We start from the raw sequence: 24,270 nt of genomic DNA, 5'->3' as shown, positions 1-24,270 counted from the left end.
AAAAAAATAGACCATGAAGAAATGGAAATTGATCAGTCAACTGACAGGTAACTAAGTGAACTTCATGATACAAGGGAATACAGAAGACAGTCCAATGACATTAGGAAGACAGTGATATAAATGATGAACTCAGCAAAAAGAGTGATCTTAAGAAGGATGAGTCAGGAATACTGGAGCTAAACAATGAATGAAATGGCAAATGCAGTGGGAGCCTGAACAGCAGAATTGAGAAGGCGGAAGAACTAACCCTGGACTTGAAGGTGCCACTTAAGCGAGACAGCGTCTGTGTCATGGGTGTGTCCGAAGCAGACGGGAAGGGGAAAGGCGGAAGAAAAGAGCCGCTGAGAACTTTCCAAATCCTGGAAGAAACAGGCAGGCAGGTCCAGGAGGCCCAAAGGAGCCCTGGGAAAGGGGAGAGGGGGAGGCTTAGCCGAAACCTCGCTGGCCAGGAGATGAGGCAAAAGTCAAAGCCCTCACAGAAAAGACGTTGCCAGCCAAGGGTCACCAGGACAGCTCCCCCTCAGAAAGGCCTGGAGAGCTGCAGGCACCTGGCACCAGCACACGGGCCCAAGAGACACGCTTCCCGGACTGCACACGGGGAGCGAGAGGACGGCGCTGTCAGGGAATGGGGCAGGACAAGCCTCAGCTTGGAGCGGATGAGCGGGAACAAAGTCTCGGGACCCGTCCTGCTGTTGCTCTGTCCTGGCAGATGGCAGAGCCCTCCACTGAGCTGGGAATGGTTTTCCGCCTGCGTCCGTGCGGGTTGCGGTGCTGCGACTTCCTTCCTGTGCTCGCTGGATTTTGATATCTGGGTTAAGTTGCCCTCTTGAGTCGCAAAGCATTTGCTTTTTCTGTTTTCTGAACGAGCATATGCTGGTGCTGCCGTTTGTTCTCTAAATGTTTGGCGAGATTCACCACTGTCTAGGCCTTCAGTTATTCCTGCGGGAAAGCGTTGAACACGAATTTAGGGGCTGGCATTGTGGTACAGGAAGTCAAGCTAATGCCTGTGACGCCGGTGTACCGTATCACAGCGCCGATTTCAGTCCCAGCTGCTCCACTTCTCACCCAGCTCCTGCTACCGCACCTGCGGAGTACTTGAGCTCCTGCCACCACGTGGGGGACCAGGATGGATTTTCTGGCCCCTGGCTTTGGCCTTGCCTAGCCTTGGCCATTGTGGCCATTTGGGAAGTAAACCAGTGGATGGAAGATCTCTCTCTTTCTCTCTGTGTAACTGATTTTCAAAATAAATAAATCAGGGACCAGTGCTATGGCATAATGGGTAAAACCGCTGCCTGCAGTGCTGGCATCCTACCCACATGGGCACTGGTTTGAGTCCCGGCTGCTCCACTTCTGATTCAGTTCTTTGCTATGGCCTGGGAAAGCAGTGGAAGATGGCCCAGGTGTTTGGGTCTCTGCACCTACATGGAGACCTGGAAGAAGCTGCTGGCTCCTGATCGGCACAGCTCTGGCTATTGCGGCCATTTAGGGAGTGAACCAATGGATGGAAGACTTCTCTCTTTCTGTAACTCTGCCTTTCAAATAAAATTTTTTTTTTTTTTTTTTTTGACAGGCAGAGTGGACAGTGAGAGAGAGACAGAGAGGGAAAGGTCTTCCTTTGCCGTTGGTTCACCCTCCAATGGCCGCCGCTGCAGCCGGCGCACCGCGCTGATCCGATGGCAGGAGCCAGGATCCAGGTGCTTTTCCTGGTCTCCCATGGGGTGCAGGGCCCAAGCACCTGGGCCATCCTCCACTGCACTCCCTGGCCATAGCAGAGAGCTGGCCTGGAAGAGGGGCAACCGGGACAGAATCCGGCGCCCCAACCGGGACTAGAACCCGGTGTGCCGGCGCCGCAAGGTGGAGGATTAGCCTATTGAGCCATGGCGCCGGCTTCAAATAAAATTTTTAAAATACACATCACAAGTTTAAAAAAAAATGAATTTTTATAAGACGAGTGTATTAGAGATGGTGGCCATGCAATACATTCTAGTGCTCACCCACCCCCAACAGACGCCAGCACGAGCCACCTCCACGAGTTCTAAGGAAGCCGAGCGTCCAGGGCAGTGCCTGGCCTTAGTACAGTGACAAGGAAGACACCTTGAAGAGCAGGAAGCGACGCGTCACCACCTCACTGCTCCCGCAGCTCCAGGCTGTGCAGCTCGGTGTCTCCTGCCTGGTGGAAGAGGGTGGATCGAATCCAGACCTCGGACTTGAAGCACAGTACTAGGCCACCGCTGTAAAACCCCCAAACCTCCCCACCCAGGCCGAGACCTGCAGATTGAGTCTTTGCACCCTCCTTGGCCAGGACCCCACCACCACCCCTACCCCAAACTTCTGGCAGATGGCAGAGCAAGGTTCCGGCTGCTGGAGAGCGGGAAAGCCAGTGTAGGACTTTGCCTTGGAGCTCAAAGCCGGGCCTGCCATGGTAAGACCCAGCACCAGAGAAAGCTGGGAAGTTTGTATGCCCAGGCCAGAGCTCAGACAGACACTGTCAGCCATCCATCAACTACGGACTGGGGACAAACCCGGAGAAAGCGCGTCCTCTAGTGTTGAGACAGTGACAACACATCAGAAGCCAATTTGCGGCCAACCACGATTTACGGCGCCATCTAGTGCTGAAATAGCAGAAGTGCATACAAGTTCAGCGACTGCTTAGACTCACTGGCCAGGCACAAAGAAAGCCAGTTAGGAGGCCTGGAAGAAGTGTCTAATCCTCCGACCAGTGGATGATGTAATATGCCAACAAGCATCAGGAGCTTTCAGAGAACCATGACCTCACCCAGTGAGCCAAATGAGGGACCAGAAACCAGTCAGACAGAAACCTTTCGATGCAAGAACTCCCATGCAGAATTCAAAGCAGCTGAAACTCCGAGAAATTCCGGAAAGCACAGACCATGACTCATTATTCTAAGAAAAACTTAGAGGTATGGAAGTAGTTTTTTAAAAAATCAAATTGAGCTGAAAAGCACATTAAGAGAAATTTAAAATGTTCTCAGCTGGGCCTGCCTGCAGCGCGAAGCGTGGCCAGCATCCCCCAGAACTCCTGGGTGGCCTGTGTTGTCGACTTGCCGTGGAACCCATCCAGTCCCCGCCTGGGCCGCAGAGTCTGCACGTGGAGAATTCCCGTGAGGCTTTTCCACTTGCTAACCACGGGCCTTGGGCAAGTTGCCTAACGTTCCTCACCTGTTACATGGACGTGTTCACCAAAGGTGTGCTGACCACCTGCTAGGTGCTAAGTACTAAAAGAACAGCAGGGAACAAAAGACATCATCTCTGCTCCCATAGTTTACATGTTACTGGAGATAATAACTTAAGTAAACAAATATGCAGCAAGGTGATCGGTCTCTGAAGACTCTAATGAGAAACAGAGTGGCTACAAGGGACAAGGAAGTGATATTTAAGCCGAGATCTGAATGTTAAAAAACCAACCATGCTGAGGTCTGGGGAAGTGTTCTCAGCACAAGGAGCAGCAAGTGCGAAGGCCCCAGAGTGGGAAGCAGCTTGCTATGGGTGCAGAATGAAGTCACCATGCCCCTGGTGACTGGCATGGAGGGAACAGCAGGAAGAGGGGTGCAGATCAACAGTGTGGGTGCAGCAGGGAACTCAGGAGGGGCTGGGGGCCACCGAGAGGCCTTCGGATTTGTAGCCTGCACCAGTGGGCGTCCATGACTTCCTGTGGGCTGTGGCTCCCTGGCCCAGGTCTGTGTGGCCTCCTCAAGGTGTCGCCTGCACCAACAGGCTCAGCTCTGCCCTTGACCGGATGCAGCTTCACATTGGAGTAACCTCGGGAACTCGGCTCCAGAGGCCTGGACGCAGGGATTCTGCAAAAACTCGCTGGAGGACCGAACGCCCAGCCAGGCCGGAGAGCACGGCCCTAGTTAGACGCCCAGCACCTGCTGCTGAAGCGAACCAACTTCGCACACTTAAAACAACACAAAGCCGTCCCCTTACCAGCCTGTGGGTCGAAGTCGGGTGCAGGTTGGGTCCCACTAGGCTCCAAGCAGGCGTCAGCAGGGCCACGCTCTGTTCCGGAAGCTCCGGCACCCGCCCCAGCTCGTGAGGCCGCCCACGCCCCGCGGCTCCCGGCTGCGCCTTCTGTCCTCAAAGCGGCCACGTCAGGTCGAGTGCTTCCCACACTGCCTTGCTCTGCCCTCCTCTTCCGCGTCTGAGAATCCCGGTGATTACACAGGGCCCAGCTGGATGACCCAGCACACCCTCCCTTATGAACAACCCTAATTCCACCTGCAGTTGTCCTTTCATTGGAAAGGCAAAGAGACAGAGTTCCCATTGGCTGGTTCACCCCCAGCTCAATCCAGGTCTTCCACGTGGGTGGCAAGGCCCAAGCACTTGACCTATGACCTGTTGCCTGCTGGGATCTTCACAGCAGAGAGCTGGACACAGGAGCCGGCGCGAGGACTCGCACACAGGCACTCTAATGTGGGATAGGGGTGTCCCACCCAGCATCTGAACCCCTCGGCCAAATGCACCCCCCAACCTGTAGCCCTGCTTGCCTTCTGCCGGGTGAGGGGCCGCAGTCCCAGCTGCAGAGGTCATTAGGATGGAGACATCTTTGGGAGGGGCACCGGGAGGACGGGGCTTTGCCAAGCTCTGCACACAGTGGGTGCCCTCGTTCCCATGGCTTCCAAATCCAGCCCAAGCCAAGTGTCGCTTCCTTTGGGAAGTCTCACTTCACCCTATGTTCAAGGCCTCAGTTTTCTTTGCAATAAAATGGGGCTGAAAACCATCACCTGGCGAGAAGGCTGTGAGAACGGAGCCCACGCTCGCGGGAACCACTTGCCACCTGGTAGCTGCTCTCGGAAGGGCAGTTCTTGTTGGGAGCAGCTGGTTCTCCCCGGCGCCATGGTTGCCCGGTCATGACCCACACTCTGCCTTCTCCCAGAAGGTCCTGATCTGGCTTGGGAAGCTGTGTGTCCAGGGAAGAAGTTGGGCAAGCCAGCCATGGTCTTTGGAAAGATTACAAATCCTGCAGAGACAGAACGGGAGGGAGAAAGCCCCCTTCCCTCTTCCCCTTCCATGAGGACAGGACGCAGGGGGCTGGGAGGGAGGCCTCTGCAGCATGCCGGGGCAGGCAGAGGGGACACGTCCCCAGAGCCGGGCTCACTGACGGCGTCCTCACGCTCGTCAGCCCTGGGACTGCCTCCCTCCTGCCTCCGCCTGCCAGACCAACACTCTGCTGTCTCAGCTGGCTCCAGTGGGGTTTCTGTCCCCTGCAGCTGGGCAGATCCCATCTGCTTCACTGGCTTCAACCATTTTCAGAAATGGGAGCGCCCTACACACACACAGACGTGCACACGTGGGTACTATACACCCCACGGGGACACCTCTGTCCCTAATTTTTTTTTTTTTTTTGAAAGGCAGAATCTCAGATCCTCCATCCACTGGTTCACTCCTCAAATGGACGCAATGGCTGGGGCTGGGCCAGGCTGAAGCCAGGAGTCAGGAGCTTCCTTCTGGGTCTCCCAGGTGGGTACAGGGGCCCACGCACTTGGGCCATCTTCCGCTGCTGTCCCAGGTGCCCTAGTAGGGAACTGGATCAGAACTGGAGCAGCTGGGACTCGAACCGGTGCTTATATGAGATGCCAGTACTGCAGGCAGAGGCCTAACCTTCTATGCCACACCCGGCCCCTCTCCCTAATGTTATAGTGGTCTTGGTGCAGTCAGAGGCCACAAGCAAGGCCATGGATGGAACCAGGAGACCCCCCGGCGAGGTGAAACTCCCTGCCTTCTCCCACCCACACCCTTCTGCCTTTCTCTCTTATCCTAGCAGAAAGTTCCGGGCTTTACACAAAATGAAGACTACATTTCCCAGGCTCCCCTGCAGCTAGGAACAGCCATGGGACCAAGTTCCCATGAATGGATGCAGCTGCGTCTGCTTCCTGCTTTTCCTGTGGCTGGAATGCAGAAAAGGGGCTCCCCCTAGGGCAAGGGGTGAGCTCTCAGCTCAGCGCTGCCCCGGTGAGTGGACTTGTATGCAGGAGAGGGCACCGGAGCCGCTGTTCTTTGGGTCTCTCTTGTGAAGTAGCACAGCTACAGCCCCACTAAATTAAATTTCTAGTGGACGCCGGGAGAAGGGCCTGCCCGAGGCTGGGGGAGGCCGTCGCCCCACAGGCAAGCATCAGAGCTCAGAGCTCTGCAGACTAAAGGGCTGGAGGAAGAGGGGCCGAGGGAAGGGCCTGGGAATTCCGATGGATGGACGGGGAGCTCACCAAGACGACCCCAGAGCCAGCACAGGGCCTGCTGCACAGCAGACGCTCAATAGTTAGTAGTTATTCTTACTAAAACCTACTGGGCATTCACAAACGTTCGTGTGCACCTGTTAGTGAGTGACTATGTCAGCAGCGGCGCCAGGCGGCATTCCCTCGGCTCTGGTGTGGCACGCCCCATCTCAGTCCGTCCTGATGACAAACCCCGAGAGATGGGCGAGTCGATCCCATCGTGCAGGCGAAGAAGCCGACTCTCAGATGATCACGCAGCCGGCCAGTGGCAGGGCTGGGACCGAGATCCGGCTCAGCCACGCTCTGCGGCCCTCCATGCACTCACACCACTGAGCTGACGCCTGGAGTCAGCCAGCCTGCACTGGAATCCCAGCTCTGCCACTTCAGATAGGTTACGTGACCATCCTCTGCCTCTCTTTCCCCATCTGGAAAATGGGAATAATAATAGCGTACCTCAAATTTCTGTTGCTGCGAGGTTCTCAGGAGTTATCCCCGTACAGAGGGCTGCACCTGGCACAGCTGGGGCTCAGAGCATCGACAGCCAGCACCACAGGGTGAAAATATGAGCCGAAGGCTGAGAACTGGGGAGCCAGGGGACAGGAAGGAGGGAGCCCCTGGCTGGTCATACAGTGGAGGGACTGAGCCCGCCAGGGGAAGGGCTTGCCAAGGAGACCCCAGGAGGACAGAGACACTTGGGGTGCAGCCCCGCTCCCCTCTCCTCGCTTCAACTCTAACAGTATCTGAACCCTCCTGTTCTGGGGCTGGTGTGGGAGCAGCAGGTGAGCTCGGGAGGTCTACATCCCATACCAGCAGTGGCCAGTTCAAGTCCTGGCTCCATTCTCATCCTCGCTTCCTGCTGATGCGCACCCAGAGAGGGGCAGTGACAGCTCAAGTACGTGGGTCCCTGCCAACCATGTCAGAGACCCAGAGTTCCTGACTCCCCGCTTCGGCTTGGCCCAGGCATTTGGGGGTGAACCAAGGAATGGGAGATCTCTGGATCTTTGATTTTCCAATAAAGAAGTCCTCCAGGGGCCAGCACTGTGGCCTAGTGGGTAAAGCCGCCACCTGCAGTACTGGCATCCTATATGGGTGCCGGTTCAAGTCCCAGCTGCTCCACTTCTGACCCAACTCTCTGCTGTGGTCTGGGAAAGCAGTGGAAGATGGCCCAAATGCTTGGGCCCCTGCATCTGCATGGGAGACCTGGAAGAAGTTCCTGGCTCCTGCCTTTGGATCGGCTCAGCTCTGCCCACTGCAGCCATCTGGGGAGTGAACCAGTGGATAGAGGACCTCTCTCTCTCTCTGCCTCTGTAATTCTGCCTTCCAAATAAATAAATAAATCTTAAAAAAAAAAAAGTCCCCCAGGCCGTGCTCTCCTGCCCTCTATCCTCCTTGACTGCTTAGGCCCAAGGAGCTGGTCACCTAAGTGACCTCACCTACCATGCATCCCAGGACTCCCCCTCCACCTGGCACGCGCCCCCGCAGTTGGCAGCCAGACGCCCTCAAAGACACACAGGAATATGATGTGCTGGGCAGAAGGATGGAGGGGCGACCGCGGCCTTGCCAGGAGCACAGGGCAGGAGTGAGGGGCTCATGCAGGGTAATGGGGAAGCATTCACAGAGGAGTTCAACTTGACCTTGGGCCACTCCAAGGATAAAGGAGAACCTGACGGAGCAGGGATCAAGGCAGAGGGGGCAGCATGGATGATTAAAGTTTTGGAGGCATAAGAAAAGCATAGCCTATTCAGGATACTGTACATCTGTGTTAGTGTGAGTACACGAGTGTGCGTGTGTGTGTGTGCACACACGCACGTGTCTCCAGGGCAGCAGGACACGAGTGGCAGGTGCAGTTGCCTGTGGTCACACTGCAGACTCTTGCATACCTGGCCAGGTGGTTTGTCCCAGGCAGAGTTATTGAGTTTTAAGTGATTCCACGTCCAGAATCCAGCAGGATTGCAGTCACAGACTGAATTTTCTCCTCCTGGCCACCCTGGGCCTGCCCGTTGGAGGAGGAAGCACCTGCCATCAGGACACGCTTGAGAAACACCTGTGTGCTCTGATCCAGAACCCAGTTTATTGTTTATAGTGTATTTCATTTTAGTTATTTATTGTATGTATTTATTTGAGATGCAGAAACCGAGCTCTCATCTGCTGGTTTGCTCCCCTGGATGCCTGCAACAGTCGGGGCTGGGCTGGGGCAGAAGCCAGAACACTGTCCAGGTCTCCCACATACGTGGCAGGAGCCCGGTTACCTGAGCCATCACTACGCCTCCTCCAAGTGCCTGCATTAGCAGGAAGCCAGATACAGGAAGCAAACTCAGGCACTTGGAGGTGGGACGTGGACACCCCAGCCAGCATCTCCCCCTCCAGGCTAAGTGCTCACCACTGGTCTAGATTTATAACAGCTCTCTGCACATGCTGGAGGAGAGGGGGCAGAGGAAGGCTTGAGTGTCCACCCAAGAAGGATGGGTGTGCGTTTGTGGGGTGACTTACAGAATGTCAGCAATGGGTCTCATGTGGGAAACAGGGAGACTAGTGTTGGGGCTGGGCTCCTGATCATTTCCTGAGATGGAAGAGCGAGGGAGAGAGTCGTGAGCCTCAGACCTGGCTACCCACAGCATCCCTGCATCTCAAAGGCCCCAGAATTCCCTAGCATCCTGGCTCAAGTCAAGGCGGGAGGCCAGTGGGGACTGAAGACCCCCAGCTGCAGGCTGAGACCACCCCTGCTTCTGCCCCCGCAGCTCTGCTAGGTAGTGCCTAGGGGAATGCAGCCAAACCACACCCTGATCCTCACACTGCAGATGCCCCGGCGCCCATGTCCTTGGCCACAGCCTGACATCTTCTGCTTCCGCCCATCAATGAGGCCTCAAGGTTCAGATGCAGGAGGCCAAGTGGGTCTGGAGGGCCGGAAAGTTGCTGTGATTGGGGCCACTGCCTGGGACAATGAGGACATCCTGACTCCACCCCCTGCCCACCACCCACCCAAGCTGCTGGGCCCTGGTTTGCTTAAACCTTGGACAAGGAGGCCCCTTTTCTCTCCCTTCCTCAGTGTCCCTGAATGTAAAGTGAGCCGGGTTGACTGTCCCCGCAGGACCCTTCCAGGCAGACACATGTGTGTGATGGTGGAATAGCTAGCCCAGCTTCCTTCTGATCAGAGCAGGCTCCGGCTGGGGGGGGGGGGGGGGGCGGGGGGGCACCGCCCTGGTGTCCTGGAGACATTTTTTCCTACTCCCACAGTCCACACCTTGAAGAAGGAGCACCATCTCCTTACAAGGTTCCAGGAGCAAAGCACACCTCACAGGGCAGACTCGCTCTCCTTGACTGGGCGGGGAGCTGGAGGAGCCAGCTGGGGTCTGGGAGCACCCCCACTGCACCAGCTTCCAGGGCAGCATCCCACTATTTTAATGCAACTACACTGCACGGGTTCATGCCCCAGCTGCTCCTCTTCTGATCCAGCTCCCTGCTAATGTGCCTGGGAAAGCAGCAGCAGATGGTCCAAGTGTTTGGGCCCCTGCACCCACATGGGAGACCTGGATGAAGCTCCTGGCTCCTGGCTCCTGACTTTTCCCAGCACTGGCTTTTCAGCCATCTGGGAAATGAATCAGTGGATGGCTCTTGCTCATCTCCTTTCTCTCCCTCTGCAACTCTTTCAAAATAAATAATATTTTTAAAAAGTTCACGGAAAATCTATATTATGAAAATACTGTGCATGGATTTCAAAATTTTTGCATCAAAATAACCTTATCCTTTGATTCCACTTCCTACGACTCTCTGAAGGCACTGTCCTTGGAATGCAACAGGAAGGTAAAGCCAAGAACAGGCCCCGTGCTGGCCTCATTCTGCTCAGGGGATGACAAACCGACAGACCTATACATAAAGATGTATCCGAGCGTGATGGGTAAGTGCCAAGGAAGCTCGGAACAGAATGTGGGGTCCGGGGGAGGAGACGGCGGCAGGCGGCGCTGGGACTGAGGACTGAATGAAGAGGAGGAAGAGCAGCAGTGCCCGGGGAGGAACAGCAAACACGAAGGTCCCAAGATAGGGCGAAACCGGGCGCGGGAGGGCCCTCAGCCCGGCGGGAGGCTCTGCCATCCGCCCACGCAGGAAGCCCTCTCCTGAGGGACCGCCCCAGCCTGCAGGACTGAGCTGCTGCTCCGGGATTTGCTCTCCAGCAGTCATGATGCTGGCTTTTGCTTTGGCCCCGCGGAGGCAGAAATCTAGTCCCTAGAACCTTGAAGACGAGGGAAGAGCTGAAGGAACTAAGAATGTGGAGTGCAGTATGTCCCTTGGCCCTATTTTTTTTAAGATTTATTCTCATTTATTTGAAAGGCAGAGTGAGAGGAGAGAGGGGAGAGGGGAGAAGGGAGGGAGAGAGAGAGAGAGAGAGAGAGCACATGAGCGAGCTCTTCCATTCACTGGTTCACACCCCAAATGACTACACTGGCTGAAGTCAGGAACCTGGAGCTCTATCTGGGTCTCCTACATGGGCTGCAGAGGCTCAAGTACTGGGACCACCATCTTCTGCTTTCGCAGGCACGTTAGCAGGGCGCCGGATGGCACGTGCAGCAGCCAGGACTCCCACTCTGATAAGGGATGGCTTAACCTACTGCGCCAAAATGCCAGCCCCTTTTCAGGCCCCATGCCTGGGACCCTACTAATGAACACATGGCCTGGCTCACTTCTCTGAGGGCCCTAACCAGGGTAGGCTTGCAGGAACTCCCTTGAAGGGTTTTCCCTTGGGGTCACGATGACAGGAAATACAAACCTTGGGTCCTGATGGCTGACGAGGATGATGGAGCACATTCGCCAGGAGCTCAGGCCCATCCCTAAATCAGCAAACCAATCACTGGTTCTAGGGGAGACACGGCGCCCACTGGCCAGCCTGGGTCACATGCCTCCCCCGGGAGCTCAGAGCAACATTAGCTGAACTTGAACATCATGGGCAAAGAGTGGAGGAGTTGTTCTTCCCCAAAGGAAGCTTGGGGTGCCACAATGCCCACCACCGCCCGCCTCTGCAGTAAGTGTGAGAGTTTTTAACGAGTGACGTCTGTTCTGGCCAGGTCAGCGTGGTACTAAACACGGTCCCAGCCACTCCCTGACACAGCCAGGCATCTCACCTCCCTTCCTGCCTGCCACCAAGTTGGGACCTCGGGGTCAGCATCCAGCGCTCACCTCCACCTTGCTGAGAAGAGCAGGTTCAACCCGTTGTCCTGTCCCCAGGAGCCCTCTTGCTCAACACACAGAACTCTCCTGAGGAGGGGGTCGCGACCTGTAGGGGCGGGGGCTTCCCTGCTAGCGAGGATTTGGAAGTATGGCTGAGGAGGTTGTCCCAGTGTTGGAGGGAGGTGGAGGCGATGTCCCCAAGACTCCCAGGGTCCCTGTGATCCCAAGAAGACTTAAATATACCCACTCTATCTAGGACCACCTGAGATGTCACCATTAGAGATGACCCCTTAACCTGAAGTCTCGAATCTCTAAAATACAGGCTTTAAAATACAGAGCTAAGACAGATTCCATTATGTACATGGCTGACATTTTGAGAAAATTTTTTTTAAAGATTAATTTTATTGACAGAGAGAGGGAGAGACAGGGAGAGGTCTTTCATCCACTGGTTCACTCTCCAAATTGCTGTTGTTGAGCTGGGCCCAATCCAGGAGCCAGGAGCTTCCTTTGGGTCTCCTACATGGGTGCAGGGACCCAAGGCCTTGAGCCATCTTCTGCTGCCTTCCCACCTGCATTAGCAGGGAGCTGGATTGGAAGTGGAGCAGCCACTCAAACTGGCACACCCATACGGGATGCTGGCATTGCAGGCAGTGGCTTTACTTACTGTACCACAACACCAGCCCCAATACTTTGAGAAATCTGGAAGGTTATCTCCAGAGTGAAGGAAGATGGCTATGGGGCCTAAGGCAGGGGAGGGGGCTTGGGACTTTGAGCCATTTTGCCTCGCAGGGGAGTATCTGATCTTATCTATTGCCAGTGTGTTTCTAAAACTTCAAATTTACAGAGCTTTCTTTCAGAATGCACATTCTGGGACTGGTGTTGTGGTGCAGAGGGCCAAGCCAGTGCCTGCAAGGCCGAATCCCAGATCAGAGTCCCAGCTTCTCTTTTGATCCAGTTCCCTGGGAAAGCAGAGGGAGATGGCCCAAGTACTTGCCACCCATATGGGAGCCTGGGATGAAGCTCTGGGTTCTGACTTTGGCCTGGCCCAGTCCTGACTATTGTGGTCATTTGGGGAGTTTAAGAGTAAATAGAAGGGGCCAGCACTTTGATATCCTGGGTAAAGCTGCTGTCTGTGGCACCAGCATCCCATATGGGCACCGGTTCAAGTCCTGGCTACTCCACTTCTGATTTGGCTCCCTGCTAACGTGCCTGAGAAAGCAGCACTGAACCATGTGGGAAGCCTGCAAGAAGCTCCAGGCTCCTGGCTTTGGTCTGGCCCAGTGCTGGCTGTTGTGACCATTTGGTGAATGAACCAGTAGATGGAAGACTCTCTCTCTCTTTTTCTCCCTCCCTCCCTCCCTCTCTCTGAAACTCTGCCCTTCAAGTAAATAATGCATGTTCTGCTTTCACAGGCTGCGGGTTCCACCTCCAGCCTTAGATGCACAGCCACGCTATGTGGCGTAACAGGCTGATGTCGCTGCCATGGTGGAGAGAAGGCCTAGAGGTGGAGCTCCTGGCTCAGGGCTGGACAGAGGCACTGGCGGTGCCCACCCCTGGCCATACATGCATTTCTGTATCACCACAGCTCCCCCCAGGATGCACCCTGCCAAACCTGTAAGCACAGGGCAGTGTAGCTGGGTGAGCATGGGGGCACTTGGAGGCCACAGAGACATACCGTCTCCATTAAGCTGCATCCTGGTTCTTGTCTGAATCTCCACCCTTTTGATTGTGGTAAAATACATATTAAATTTACTATCATCACCATTCACAGTTCAGATGGTTGCTGTGCAACCATGACTACCATCCCTTTTCAGAAATTTCCTCCTCCTGTAGAACTGAAGTTATGAAACAGTAACTCGGAGTTGATCTCGTGGCGTAGTGGGTAAAGCCGTTGCCTGCAGTGCCGGCATCCCATATGGGTACTGGTTCGAGTCCTGGCTCTTCCACTTCTGATATAGCTCTCTGCTATGGCCTGGGAGAGCAGTAAAAAATGGCCCAAGTCCGGCACCGTGGCTCACTAGGCTAAACCTCCGCCTTCGCCGCTGGCACCCTGGGTTCTAGTCCCAGTCGGGGCACCGGATTCTGTCCCGGTTGCTCCTCTTCCAGTCCAGCTCTCTGTTGTGGCCTGGGAGTACAGTGGAGGATGGCCCAAGTGCTTGGGCCTTGCACCCACGTGGGAGACCAGGAGAAGCACCTGGCTCCTGGCTTTAGATCAGCGCGGTGCGCTGGCCGCAGCACGCTGGCCACAGTGGCCATTGGGGGGTGAACCAACGGAAAAGGAAGACCTCTCTCTCTCTCTCTTTCTCTCAGCCTCTTTGTAACTCTGCCTTCCAAATAAAATAAATAAATCTTAAAAAAAAAACAAAAAAAAAAAAACACAGTAACTCCACTTCGCCCAGCAGTTGGCAACCACTGTTGTACTCTGTGCCTCTGTGACTACGCTGCTCTAAGAAGCTCACGTGAGCGGAGTCCGCAGTGTCTGCCTCCTTGTGACTGCGTATCTCCCGTAGTGTACTGTTCTCAAGCTTCATCCACGCTGCAGCGTGGGTCAGGATCTGCCTTCTCTGTGAGGCTGAAACATCGTCTGTTGTAGGTATTTACAACGCACCTGTCCACTCACCGGCCGAGTGGTTTCCTTATTTTAGCTTTTGCAGCCTTGTTGAGCGCCTACTTGTAATTCTTTTGAGTGTATACTCAGAAGTGGAACTGCTGGATCACACGGTAATTCTGATTTTTGCTTTTTGAGGAACTCCTACACTGTTTTCCATAGCAATCAGACCATTTTATATTCCTACCACCAGTGCACAGGATTTCAATTTCTCCACATCCTCCTACCTGAAACTTTGAGGAAATGAGATGTGACTAGATTATATCCCTCAAAAATAAGTAAGTCTAGATCTCAACTCAGCTCTGGAGCCGTGCACCTAACCTCCGTTGGAGGATTTGGTCAAGAAATGAGGAAACATCCAAGAGATAAATGATGCTGGGACAACTGAAATCCATGTGAAAAATGATGAATTTGGACTCACACCATATAGGAAACAATTCTTAACAAACTAGAAATAGACTTGCCAAATGATCCAGCAATGCACTACTGAGTATATTCCCAAAGACTTGAACACAATGTAGCAAGGAGATCTCTGCAGTACCGTGTTTATAGCAGCACTGTTCTCAACAGCCAAACTCTGGAACCAACCAAGGTGTCCGTCATACATAAAACAATTCAAAATAGGTCACAGCAGGTTAAGCCACACCACTTTGATACCCACATCCATACTGGAGTGCTGGTTAAAGTCCCAGCACCTCGGCATCCAATCCAACTTCCTGCCAATGTATCCTGGGAGGCGGCAGGTGTTGACTCAAGCTTGTGGATCCCTCCCACTCAATGAGACCAGATGGAATTCCACGCTCCTGGCCTCAGCCCGGCCCAGTCCTGACTGTTGTAGGTATTTGGGGAGTGAACCAGCACAAAGAAGGGCTCGGCCTCTCCCTCCCCCCTCTCTTTCAAGTAGACAAAATAAATAAATAATTTACAAAATGGATATAAATCTCAGACATAAGAGCTAAAACTAGGAAACTCCTAGAAGAAAATAGGAGCGAATTTTGGTGACCTTGGATGAGGCTATGATTTTAGATACACCAAAAACCCGTCACCAGAGAAAAAGTACACAACATGGACTACAGATTGGATTTAGGATGTTTCCAAAAATGATTTTTTTTTTTTTGACAGGCACAGTTAGTGAGAGAGAGAGAGAGAGAGAGAAAGGTCTTCCTTCCGTTGGTTCACCCTCCAAATGGCTGCCACGGCAGGCGCACTGCGCTGATCCAAAGCCAGGAGCCAGGTGCTTCCTCCTGGTCTCCCATGCAGGTGCAGGCTCAAGCACTTGGGCCATCCTCCACTGCACTCCCAGGCCACAGCAGAGAGCTGGACTGGAAGAGGAGCAACCAGGACAGAACCGGCACCCCAACCAGGTCTAGAACCCGGGGTGCCGGCGCCACAGGCAGAGGATTAGCCTAGTGAGCCACGGCGCCGGCCCCACCAATGATTGTTTTGCTTATGATGGCACAGAAGCAATATATATTTAATGGAAACTGTGCTATGAATTTTAAATTTTTTAAAGATTTATTTATTGCTCTCTGCTCTCTCTTGGCTCGCTCACTCTCTTCTCTCTCCTCTCCTCTTCTCTCCTCTCTCTCTCTCTCTCTTACTGTCTTTTTCCTTCCTTGCCCCTTCCCTTCAGCCTGCTGGGTTTCCCCAATAAACCCTTTCCCTTACTCCGGTGTTTGGTGTGTTTTGTGACATTTAAGGAGTGAACCAACAGACGGAAGATTTTCCTCTTTCTCTCTCTGACTTCCAAATAAAATGAAAATAAATAAAAAATTTTTTAAAAGATTTATTTATTTATTTGAAAGGCAGAATTTAGGGAGAAGAAGAGGCAGAGAGAGACAGAAACACCTTCCATCTGCTGGTTTACTCCCCAAATGGCTGCAATGGCAGGAGCTGCACTGATCCAAAGCCAGGAATGCAGGGGCCCAAGGACTTGGGCCACCTTCTACTGCTTTTCCAGGCCATAGCAGAGAGCCGGATCGGAAGTGGAGGATCCAGGACCTGAACTAGTGCCCATATGGGATGCCGGTGCTGTAGGGGGCAGCTTCACCTGCTATGCCACCATGCCGGCCCCAAATTTTAAATTTTGACCTTTTCCTGGGATAACAACATGTAATAGAATACCCTCTCATGATTCTTGGGAGTGAGAATGAGCTACAGTTCCTATAACAGTAAACAACCAACAGTCTATGGTTTAGTATGTTGCTAAGCTGTGATGGTCTCAGTAAATGAGGTGGATTAAAAGCATTCTTGACTTGCTGTGGCGCAGCGGGTTAACACCCTGGCCTGAAGCGCTGGCATCCAATGTGGGTGCCGGTTTGAGACCCAGCTGCTCCACTTCCCATCCAGCTCTCTGCTATGGCCTGGAAAGGCAGTGGAGGATGGCCCAAGTTCGTGGGACCCTGCACCTGCATAGGAGACCCTGAGGAAGCTCCTGGCTTCAGATTGGCGCAGCTGCAGACGTTGTGACCAACTGGGGAGTGAGCCAGCGGATGGAAGACCCCCCCCCCCTTGCCTCTCCTCTCTCTGTGTAACTCTAACTTTCAAATAAATAAATAACTCTTTCAAAAAAAAAAAGCATTCTTGACTTATGATACTTTCAGCATACGATGGCTTCACCTGAATGTAGCCCTGTTGCTAGTCCTGGAGCATCTAAACATCAGAATTAAACACTTTCATGCACCAAAGGCCACCATCAAGAAAATGAAAAGACAACACACAAGGAATGGGAGAAAACATTTACACATCACATATCTGATAAAAAAGACTTGTACCCAAAATATAAAAGAAACACTTACAACTAATAATAAAAATAATGCGGTTTAAAAATAGGCAAAGTGAGGCCGGCGCCGCGGCTCACTAGGCTAATCCTCCGCCTTGCGGCGCCGGCACACCGGGTTCTAGTCCCGGTCAGGGCGCCGGATTCTGTCCCGGTTGCCCCTCTTCCAGGCCAGCTCTCTGCTGTGGCCAGGGAGTGCAGTGGAGGATGGCCCAAGTGCTTGGGCCCTGCACCCCATGGGAGACCAGGAGAAGTACCTGGCTCCTGCCATCGGATCAGCGCGGTGCGCCAGCCGCAGCGCGCTGGCTGCGGTGGCCATTGGAGGGTGAACCAACGGCAAAAGGAAGACCTTTCTCTCTCTCTCTCTCTCTCACTATCCACTCTGCCTGCCAAAAAAAAAAAAAAAAAAAAAAAAAATAGGCAAAGTGGAGGCAAGCAATTGACCTAGCAATGAAGACGCCTTCACCTCATACCAGCATGCCCACCTCCGTCTCCTGACTCCAGCTTCCTGTTAATTCACACCCTGGGAGGCGTCTGTGAAGGACAATGGGGAGCCCGGGACACTGCCAGTTGCAACTTTTTGGAGGTATTTCCATGTGTCAGGGATCACCAAGATCCTTGTGGCAGCCTGTATGGCCACAGCAAGATTTCCCACTCTACATGCTCTTCTTAAAGATGTGACTTGGATAGTAAGTTCCCCTTAATTTGAGGGGGTGGGGATGAATGGTTGACTACGGAAGAAGTAACTTGACACAATTTCCAAGATTAGATCATGAAATGTGATCTAGCTTTCTCCTAGGACACTCCATATTGGAACCCAGTCTCCATGCTGAAAGCAAGCCACATGGAGGAGGCACACACAGATGTTTGGGACTGAATGTCTCTAACCACCCCCAAATTCATCTATTGAAGCCCCAACCTTCAAATGCAATGGTTTTAGGTGGTGGGAAGTTTTCGAGGTAATAAGTTCAGATGAGATCATGAGGGTGGCGTCCAGATTCGGTTTAGTGCTCTTGTAAGAGGCGAAAGAGGTTAAGCTGCTGCCTACAATGCTGGCATCCCATATGGGCACAGTCTCCGCTGCTCCACTTCTGATCCAGCTCCTGCTAATGGCCTGGGAAAGCAGCAGAGGATGGCCCAAGCACTTGGGCCCCTGTGCCCCCGCTTAGGAGACCCAGATGGAGGTCCAGGCTCCTGGCTTCAGCCTGGCCCAGCCCTGACTATTGGGATCTGTCTCTTCCTTTCTCTGTAACTCCGCCTTTCAAATAAATACATCTTGTGTGTGTAGGCGGCGGCGGGGGGGGGGGGGTGGGGTGGCACTGCTGCCAGAACTCCCTTTCTCTTGACATGAAGCTGCAGTTAGAAGGGAGATACCTTCAGGCCAGGAAGAGAGTGAGACAAGCACAGGGTCTGTGGACTTCCCAGCCTCCGGAACGATGGGAAATCGATGTCTGTTGTCTAAACTGGAAGTGACAGAGACGCTGGCTAACAGCTTTAGCTGAGCTCCAGCGAGAGTCCTCATTAACTGCCAGGTGTGTGAGCAAGAGAACCTTCCGGTGCCTTCAGCCACCCCCACCCCCACGATGTTGAGGCTCTGCCAGTCTGAGCTGCCCCGGATGATCCTGCATGGAGTACCAACTGGCTTTCCCCACAAACCCGGCTCAGACTGAAACTGTATGAGCAAAACAGTTGTTTTTTCAAGGCACTATATTTAGGGCAACACAGAGCCAGAAACACATCCACAAAGGGATATCTGACCAACCACTGTTATAGGCATCAGTATCTCAATTTTCATGCCAAGTTCTTGCCCCGCCCCACCCCCCAGAGATAAGAATTCAAAACAGAGGTGTAAATATAGTGCACAGGTGAGTGCAGGACTTATTTTAAAAAGCGGATGCAAGAGTGTGGGTAACCCCATGTGGACAGCCACCCGTCATGAGTGGGCCAGAGAGCTGCCTCTGAGAGCATGGGAGGAGGCCAGGGAAGGGTACACAAACAAGACCCAGAAGCCAAAAAGGCAAGAAGGGCTGCTCCCATGAGTGTCAGTCCTTTGATGATAGGGGTGGTACCCTAACGGAGAATGCAGACAGGGTAGCAGTTAGTGTGCTGAGGCTTTCTGGGAGTTTCACGGCACCTACCTATGAAGCTTAACTTCCACGTGGCCATCATGGCGTCTCCTCTTTCCTGGTACCAGATGGGACACAGGTGCATTATGGGAAAGTGAACATACTAGACTGACTGTTAGGGCAGAGCTGCGATGCTGTGCCACACAGAAACTATATATGCAAAAAACTCTTCCAGCTTCCTTTATTCCTACTTAGCTCCCCCACATCAGCCTCCTCTCCATGGGTCTCACATGAGTAAGGCAGCAATGCTCACCCCAGGAAGACTGCAAGTCTTTACCTACCCCAGCTGTGGGAGGGGGCCTGGGAGCAGGCTTTGAGAAGCTGTTTCAATATCTACCTCTAGAGAGAGATGGTTTTAAGTGGAAGAAAATCATGCTGTTGTTGTTCTTAATGCTTTTTTTATATCAGTTTTCTATAATGGCCTTATTGGTTGTCCCCAGAGTCTAAAGCTCTTTTGGAAAAGAATTCCTACATTACAAAAAAAAAAAAAAAAAGACAAAATAGAGTGAAGACATCCCATTATGGCCTTCGTTCAGATTCCCCAACTGTTAACATTTTAAACAAGCTTTGTCATTTTCCACCTCCACCTCTGGAAAGAGGTCTTTTAAAATTTTTATTTATTTGGTTCTTTAAAAATGATTTATTTCTTTATTTTAAAGAGTGAGAGCGAGGGAGAGACAGAGAGAGATTAAGATGTTTCATATACTAGTTCACTCCCCAAATGGTTTCAACAGCCAGGGTAGGGGCAGGCTAAAGCCAGGAGCCAGGAACTCCATCCAGGCCATCTTTGGCTGCTTTCCCAGATGCATCAGCAGGGAGCTGGATTGAAAGTGGAGCACTCTGATATGGGATGCTGGCATTCCAAAAGCTGGCTCAACCTTTGGCACCACAATGCCAGTCCCAGAGAAATGTTTTAAATGTCAAAGGAGATAGGGTCTGCCTCATGTGAGATGGAGTAAGTACATTGCACCCTGTTCCTCCCAATGAATCTACCTACAAAATCTGGACAAAATGCCTAGAGCACATGTTGAAAAACCCTGGAGGAACCGGCGCTGTGGTGTAGCAGGTAAAGCTGCCACCTACAGTGCCGGCACCTCATATGGGAGCCAGCTGAGTCCCGGTTGCTTCATTTCCAATCCAGCTCCCTGCTAATGTGCCTGGGAAAGCAGTGGAAGATGGCCCAACTCCTTGGGCTCCTGCACCCATGTAGGAGACCCAGAAGAAGCTCCTGGCTTTGGATCGGCCCAGCTCCGGCCGTTGTGGCCATTTGGGGAGTGAACCAGTAGATGGGAGATCTCTCTCTCTCTCTGTCTCTCCCTCTCTCTCTCTGTAAACTCTGCATTTCAAATAAACAAATAAATCTGTAAAAATACACACACACAAACCCCAAAATCTTACAGGTTCAAAAACTGAGTGACCTGTAAACAGGATAAAGTCAACGAAATCCAAGCTCCAATTTTCAGATTTCAGGACTGTGAGGAAGCAGTCACTTCCCTGTCATCAGGGAGGCCCACAGCTTGGACTGGAATGAGTCTTATAAAATAATAGACTAAAAATAAACTCAGCTAGTTCAGAATAGTATCAAATGAGAAGTCAGAATCTCCTGCCCTCTTTTCCCGTCCTACCTCTTAACAGTAACTATTTCTGTTTTCAGTTCTTCTGTTTGCTAAAGCACAATTCCCAAAGATTTAAACACATAATATTGTTATAATTATTACTGCATAACTAGGCTATACATACATATGAAGAGAGAATCAAAACCAATTTGGAGGGGCCAGCGCTGTGGCGCAGCAGGAAAAGCTACTGCCTGCAGTGCCAGCATCCCATATGGACACTGGTTCGAGTCCCGGCTGCTCCATTTCCGATTCAGCTCTCTGCTGTGGCCTGGGAAAGCAGTAGAGGATGGCCCAAGCCTTTGGGCCCCTGCATGGAAGACCAGAAGAAAGCTCCTGGATCCTGACTTCAGATTGGCACAGCTCTGGCTGTTGTGGCCAACTAGGGAATGAACCAGCAAATGGTAGACCTCTCTCTCTCTCTCTTCTCTGCCTCTCCTTCTCTCTCTGTGTAACTCTGACTTTCAAATAAATAAATAAATCTTACAAAAAAATTTTTGGAAAGAAAACCTCCTGATTATTTTAAAATATCACACAAACACTTAAGAAGTACCCCTCGTGTAGTCCGGTACATCTCAGTCCTGGGGGGCTTCACTCCAGGTCTGTGCTGCACGTTACCACTCACGTCTGAAGTGGCAGCTCCATGCTTTCCCCCCTTCCCCCAAAGTGTGAGGAAGAAGTGGTAGAAACATGGGGTTCTAGGGAACATCCCCCCAGCACGATGTAAACAGTCTGAGTTTGTGGATTGCAGGTTGAAACGGCCATGCTCAAAGGCAGCTCCGTACCTGAACAGACGCCCAATCCAGAGCCCTGCGCCAAGTGCCCGAGGTGAGCCTCAGCCCGCTGGGCTGCAGGGAGCTCCTCCTGCCGTTCCTCACTTTCTCCACCACCCGTCTACTCCATAGTCTGACTTTCTCTCAGTGGTGGGACGCAGCGCCCTGGCAACTGTGGGGCTCCCCTTCCCACTGTAACTCAGTGTCCACGCTTCCCTTCTGCAGGCACAGAACCCCTGGTTTTCAGCGGGGCACGAGTCTGCCCAGAACGAAGATGACATGCAGCTCCGTGTGGCTGTAATCAGGGAGGTAAGCGGGCAGGAAGCAACTTCTAGGTCACGCTCTTCCAGGAAAGGGGATGTGGTCCTCACCGTCCACTCCTCTCCCCTCCCTCCCCACCCATCCTTGAAGCAGGCAGGCATACAGGTTAAAATCGGTTAGCTGTGTGAGCTGGAAGGCCATGCCTTCGCCACGCCCCTGTGTGAGCTCACGCCCCTACCTGGCCACACCTGAGTGCCCACCGGCCAATCAAGTTAATTAACCACTCCCCTTTGGAAGTGGGTTAAAAGCCTGGGACACGGTGTGTCTCTTCTATTCTCTGGCCTCTTTCCAGGAGGTAGCTGTCTGTAGCCCTGCGCCCCCAGGGCCACCCGCCCTAGGCTTCCTGGCCTAGATGCTCCTCCGTGTGGCTGGTCCCTGGTGCTCGGTATGAACCCAAATTTACCTCTCTCTCTCTGATAAAGTTCTCACTCTCCTATGATTTCTCTCACTGAATAAAAGCTTAAAATGTACCATGCTGCCTTGTTTTTATGCTAGTACTTAGAATTCTCTAAGCATTAAGCAAGAACCCTCTGGAGGCCGGCATCACAGCTCAATAGGCTAATCCTCTGCCTGCGGCACCGGCACACGGGTTCTAGTCCCAGTCGGGTCGCCGGTTCTGTCCCGGTTGCTCCTCTTCCAGGCCAGCTCTCTGCTATGGCCCAAGTGCTTGGGCCCTGCACCCTCATGGGAGACCAGGAGAAGCACCTGGCTCCTGGCTTCGGATCAGCGCGGTGCACCTTCCGGAGCGTGGTGGCCATTGGAGGGTGAACCAACGGCAAAGGAAGACCTTTCTCTCTGTGTCTCTCTCTCTCTCTCTGTCCACTCTGCCTGTCCAAAAAAAAAAAAAAAAAAAAAAACCTCTGGAGCTTATTAATATTGGAGATTTATTAATAAGCGTATGGTGATATCGTATGGCACCCCAAATTCTGGTAACATGTGGCACCCTGGATGGCACTTCTGGGGAACTTTAAGGGGCCACATTTTCATATAGATTTTAGGTCGTAATCTCCGATATCAGTTGGGATGCAACACGTTGGAGGACCATCCTGGACCATGCACACCTGAGTAGGGTCCCAGGAAGGAGAGGAACAAGTGGAAGCAGCTTGGGCCCCGGACAGACTGAATTTCTATCTGCATTGAACCTTCTGCTTCCAGATGTTACGAGAAACAGCGACTGCCTCATTTCAACCATCGCTGTTTGGTTTCTGTTATATGGGGTCTATTCCAGTAAAAATTTTAAAAATGCCAAAGCACTCACTAGTTCACTGAAATTAGGGAAGGGGACAGAGAGCAGAGGAAGACTGTCAAAGAACTTTAGGGTCGTGTTTAAAATCCTGAATACAGGGGCCGGCGCCGCGGCTCACTAGGCTAATCCTCCGCCTAGCGGCGCCGGCACACCGGGTTCTAGTCCCGGTCGGGGTGCCGGATTCTGTCCCGGTTGCCCCTCTTCCAGGCCAGCCCTCTGCTGTGGCCAGGGAGTGCAGTGGAGGATGGCCCAGGTGCTTGGGCCCTGCACCCCATGGGAGACCAGGAAAAGCACCTGGCTCCTGGCTCCTGCCATCGGATCAGCGCGGTGCGCCAGCCGCAGCGCGCTGGCCGCGGCGGCCATTGGAGGGTGAGCCAACGGCAAAAGGAAGACCTTTCTCTCTGTCTCTCTCTCTCGCTGTCCACTCTGCCTGTCAAAAAAAAAAAAAAAAAAAATCCTGAATACAGGAGCATAGAGGGAGATCCCAGGAGGACTGTCCACATCTGCCCCCTAAGTCCTGGACTGTGCCTCTACCTGTGCTATCTCTTTCACTCTCCCAACCCCAACACACACACCCTCAGCTGGTCAATGCCTTCAGAATTTGGCTAAACCTGGCTAATTCCAGGAAGTATTTCACCACACTGTAGGCTAAGCCAAGCATGTCCACTCCACAGCCTCCCTAGGATGACCCCATCTGTCACTGTCTCTAAGACCAGTGATCTGCGAGGCCATCTGATTGCCTCGCCCACACTGGGAGTAGGTTCTGAATCTGTGTCACTCGTGTAACCTAGCACAGGGCATGGCACTGTAGGGGTGGAGGGAGAGTTCCCCTCCAGCTCTCAAGCTTCACTGCAATACACCGACAGAGATTAAGTAGGAGGAAACACACCAGAACTACTGTGCAAAAGGGGGGGAAGTCCGCATAGGAGAAAAAAATCACAGGAGTGCGATGGCCCACTCAGGACCCCAACTTCATGGAGCTATCCACCCGGTTTCGGTAGGGGAGAGGGAGAACGGGGAGTGTAGGTAATTTTGAAGAACTATGAATGACTGGGGCGGGAGAGACATCTGGGGAGAGAGCAGCTGGTAGAAAGAGTCTCCTTGAATGAACCCAGGGGACAGAGGTTGCTTGGTAAGGGAAGCCGCCAGGTGTGGTTACTTTCTTCTTTCCGGAGCTAATAATTGTTCCCTCGCCGTCTGATACTCATGCAGATAAGGGGAATCCGGAGAGCCTCTCCCAATCTTGGGTGGGCAGATGCAACCCAAGCGTTTCCTTTAGAAGCGTTTAGGACGCCCCAAAATAAAGCCATGTTGGGGGGTATTGTTCTTTGAGCTCCAACGGCATCCAGTAGGTGTTCAAGAGGAACACATGCGCTCAATGAAACCGGGGCAAAGAGGTCAGGCTTCACTC

The sequence above is a fragment of the Oryctolagus cuniculus genome, chromosome 11, assembly GCF_964237555.1.
Source record: "Oryctolagus cuniculus chromosome 11, mOryCun1.1, whole genome shotgun sequence".
In the NCBI taxonomy this organism is placed as follows: Eukaryota; Metazoa; Chordata; class Mammalia; order Lagomorpha; family Leporidae; genus Oryctolagus; species Oryctolagus cuniculus.
Note: the sequence above shows the minus strand (reverse complement) of the source record.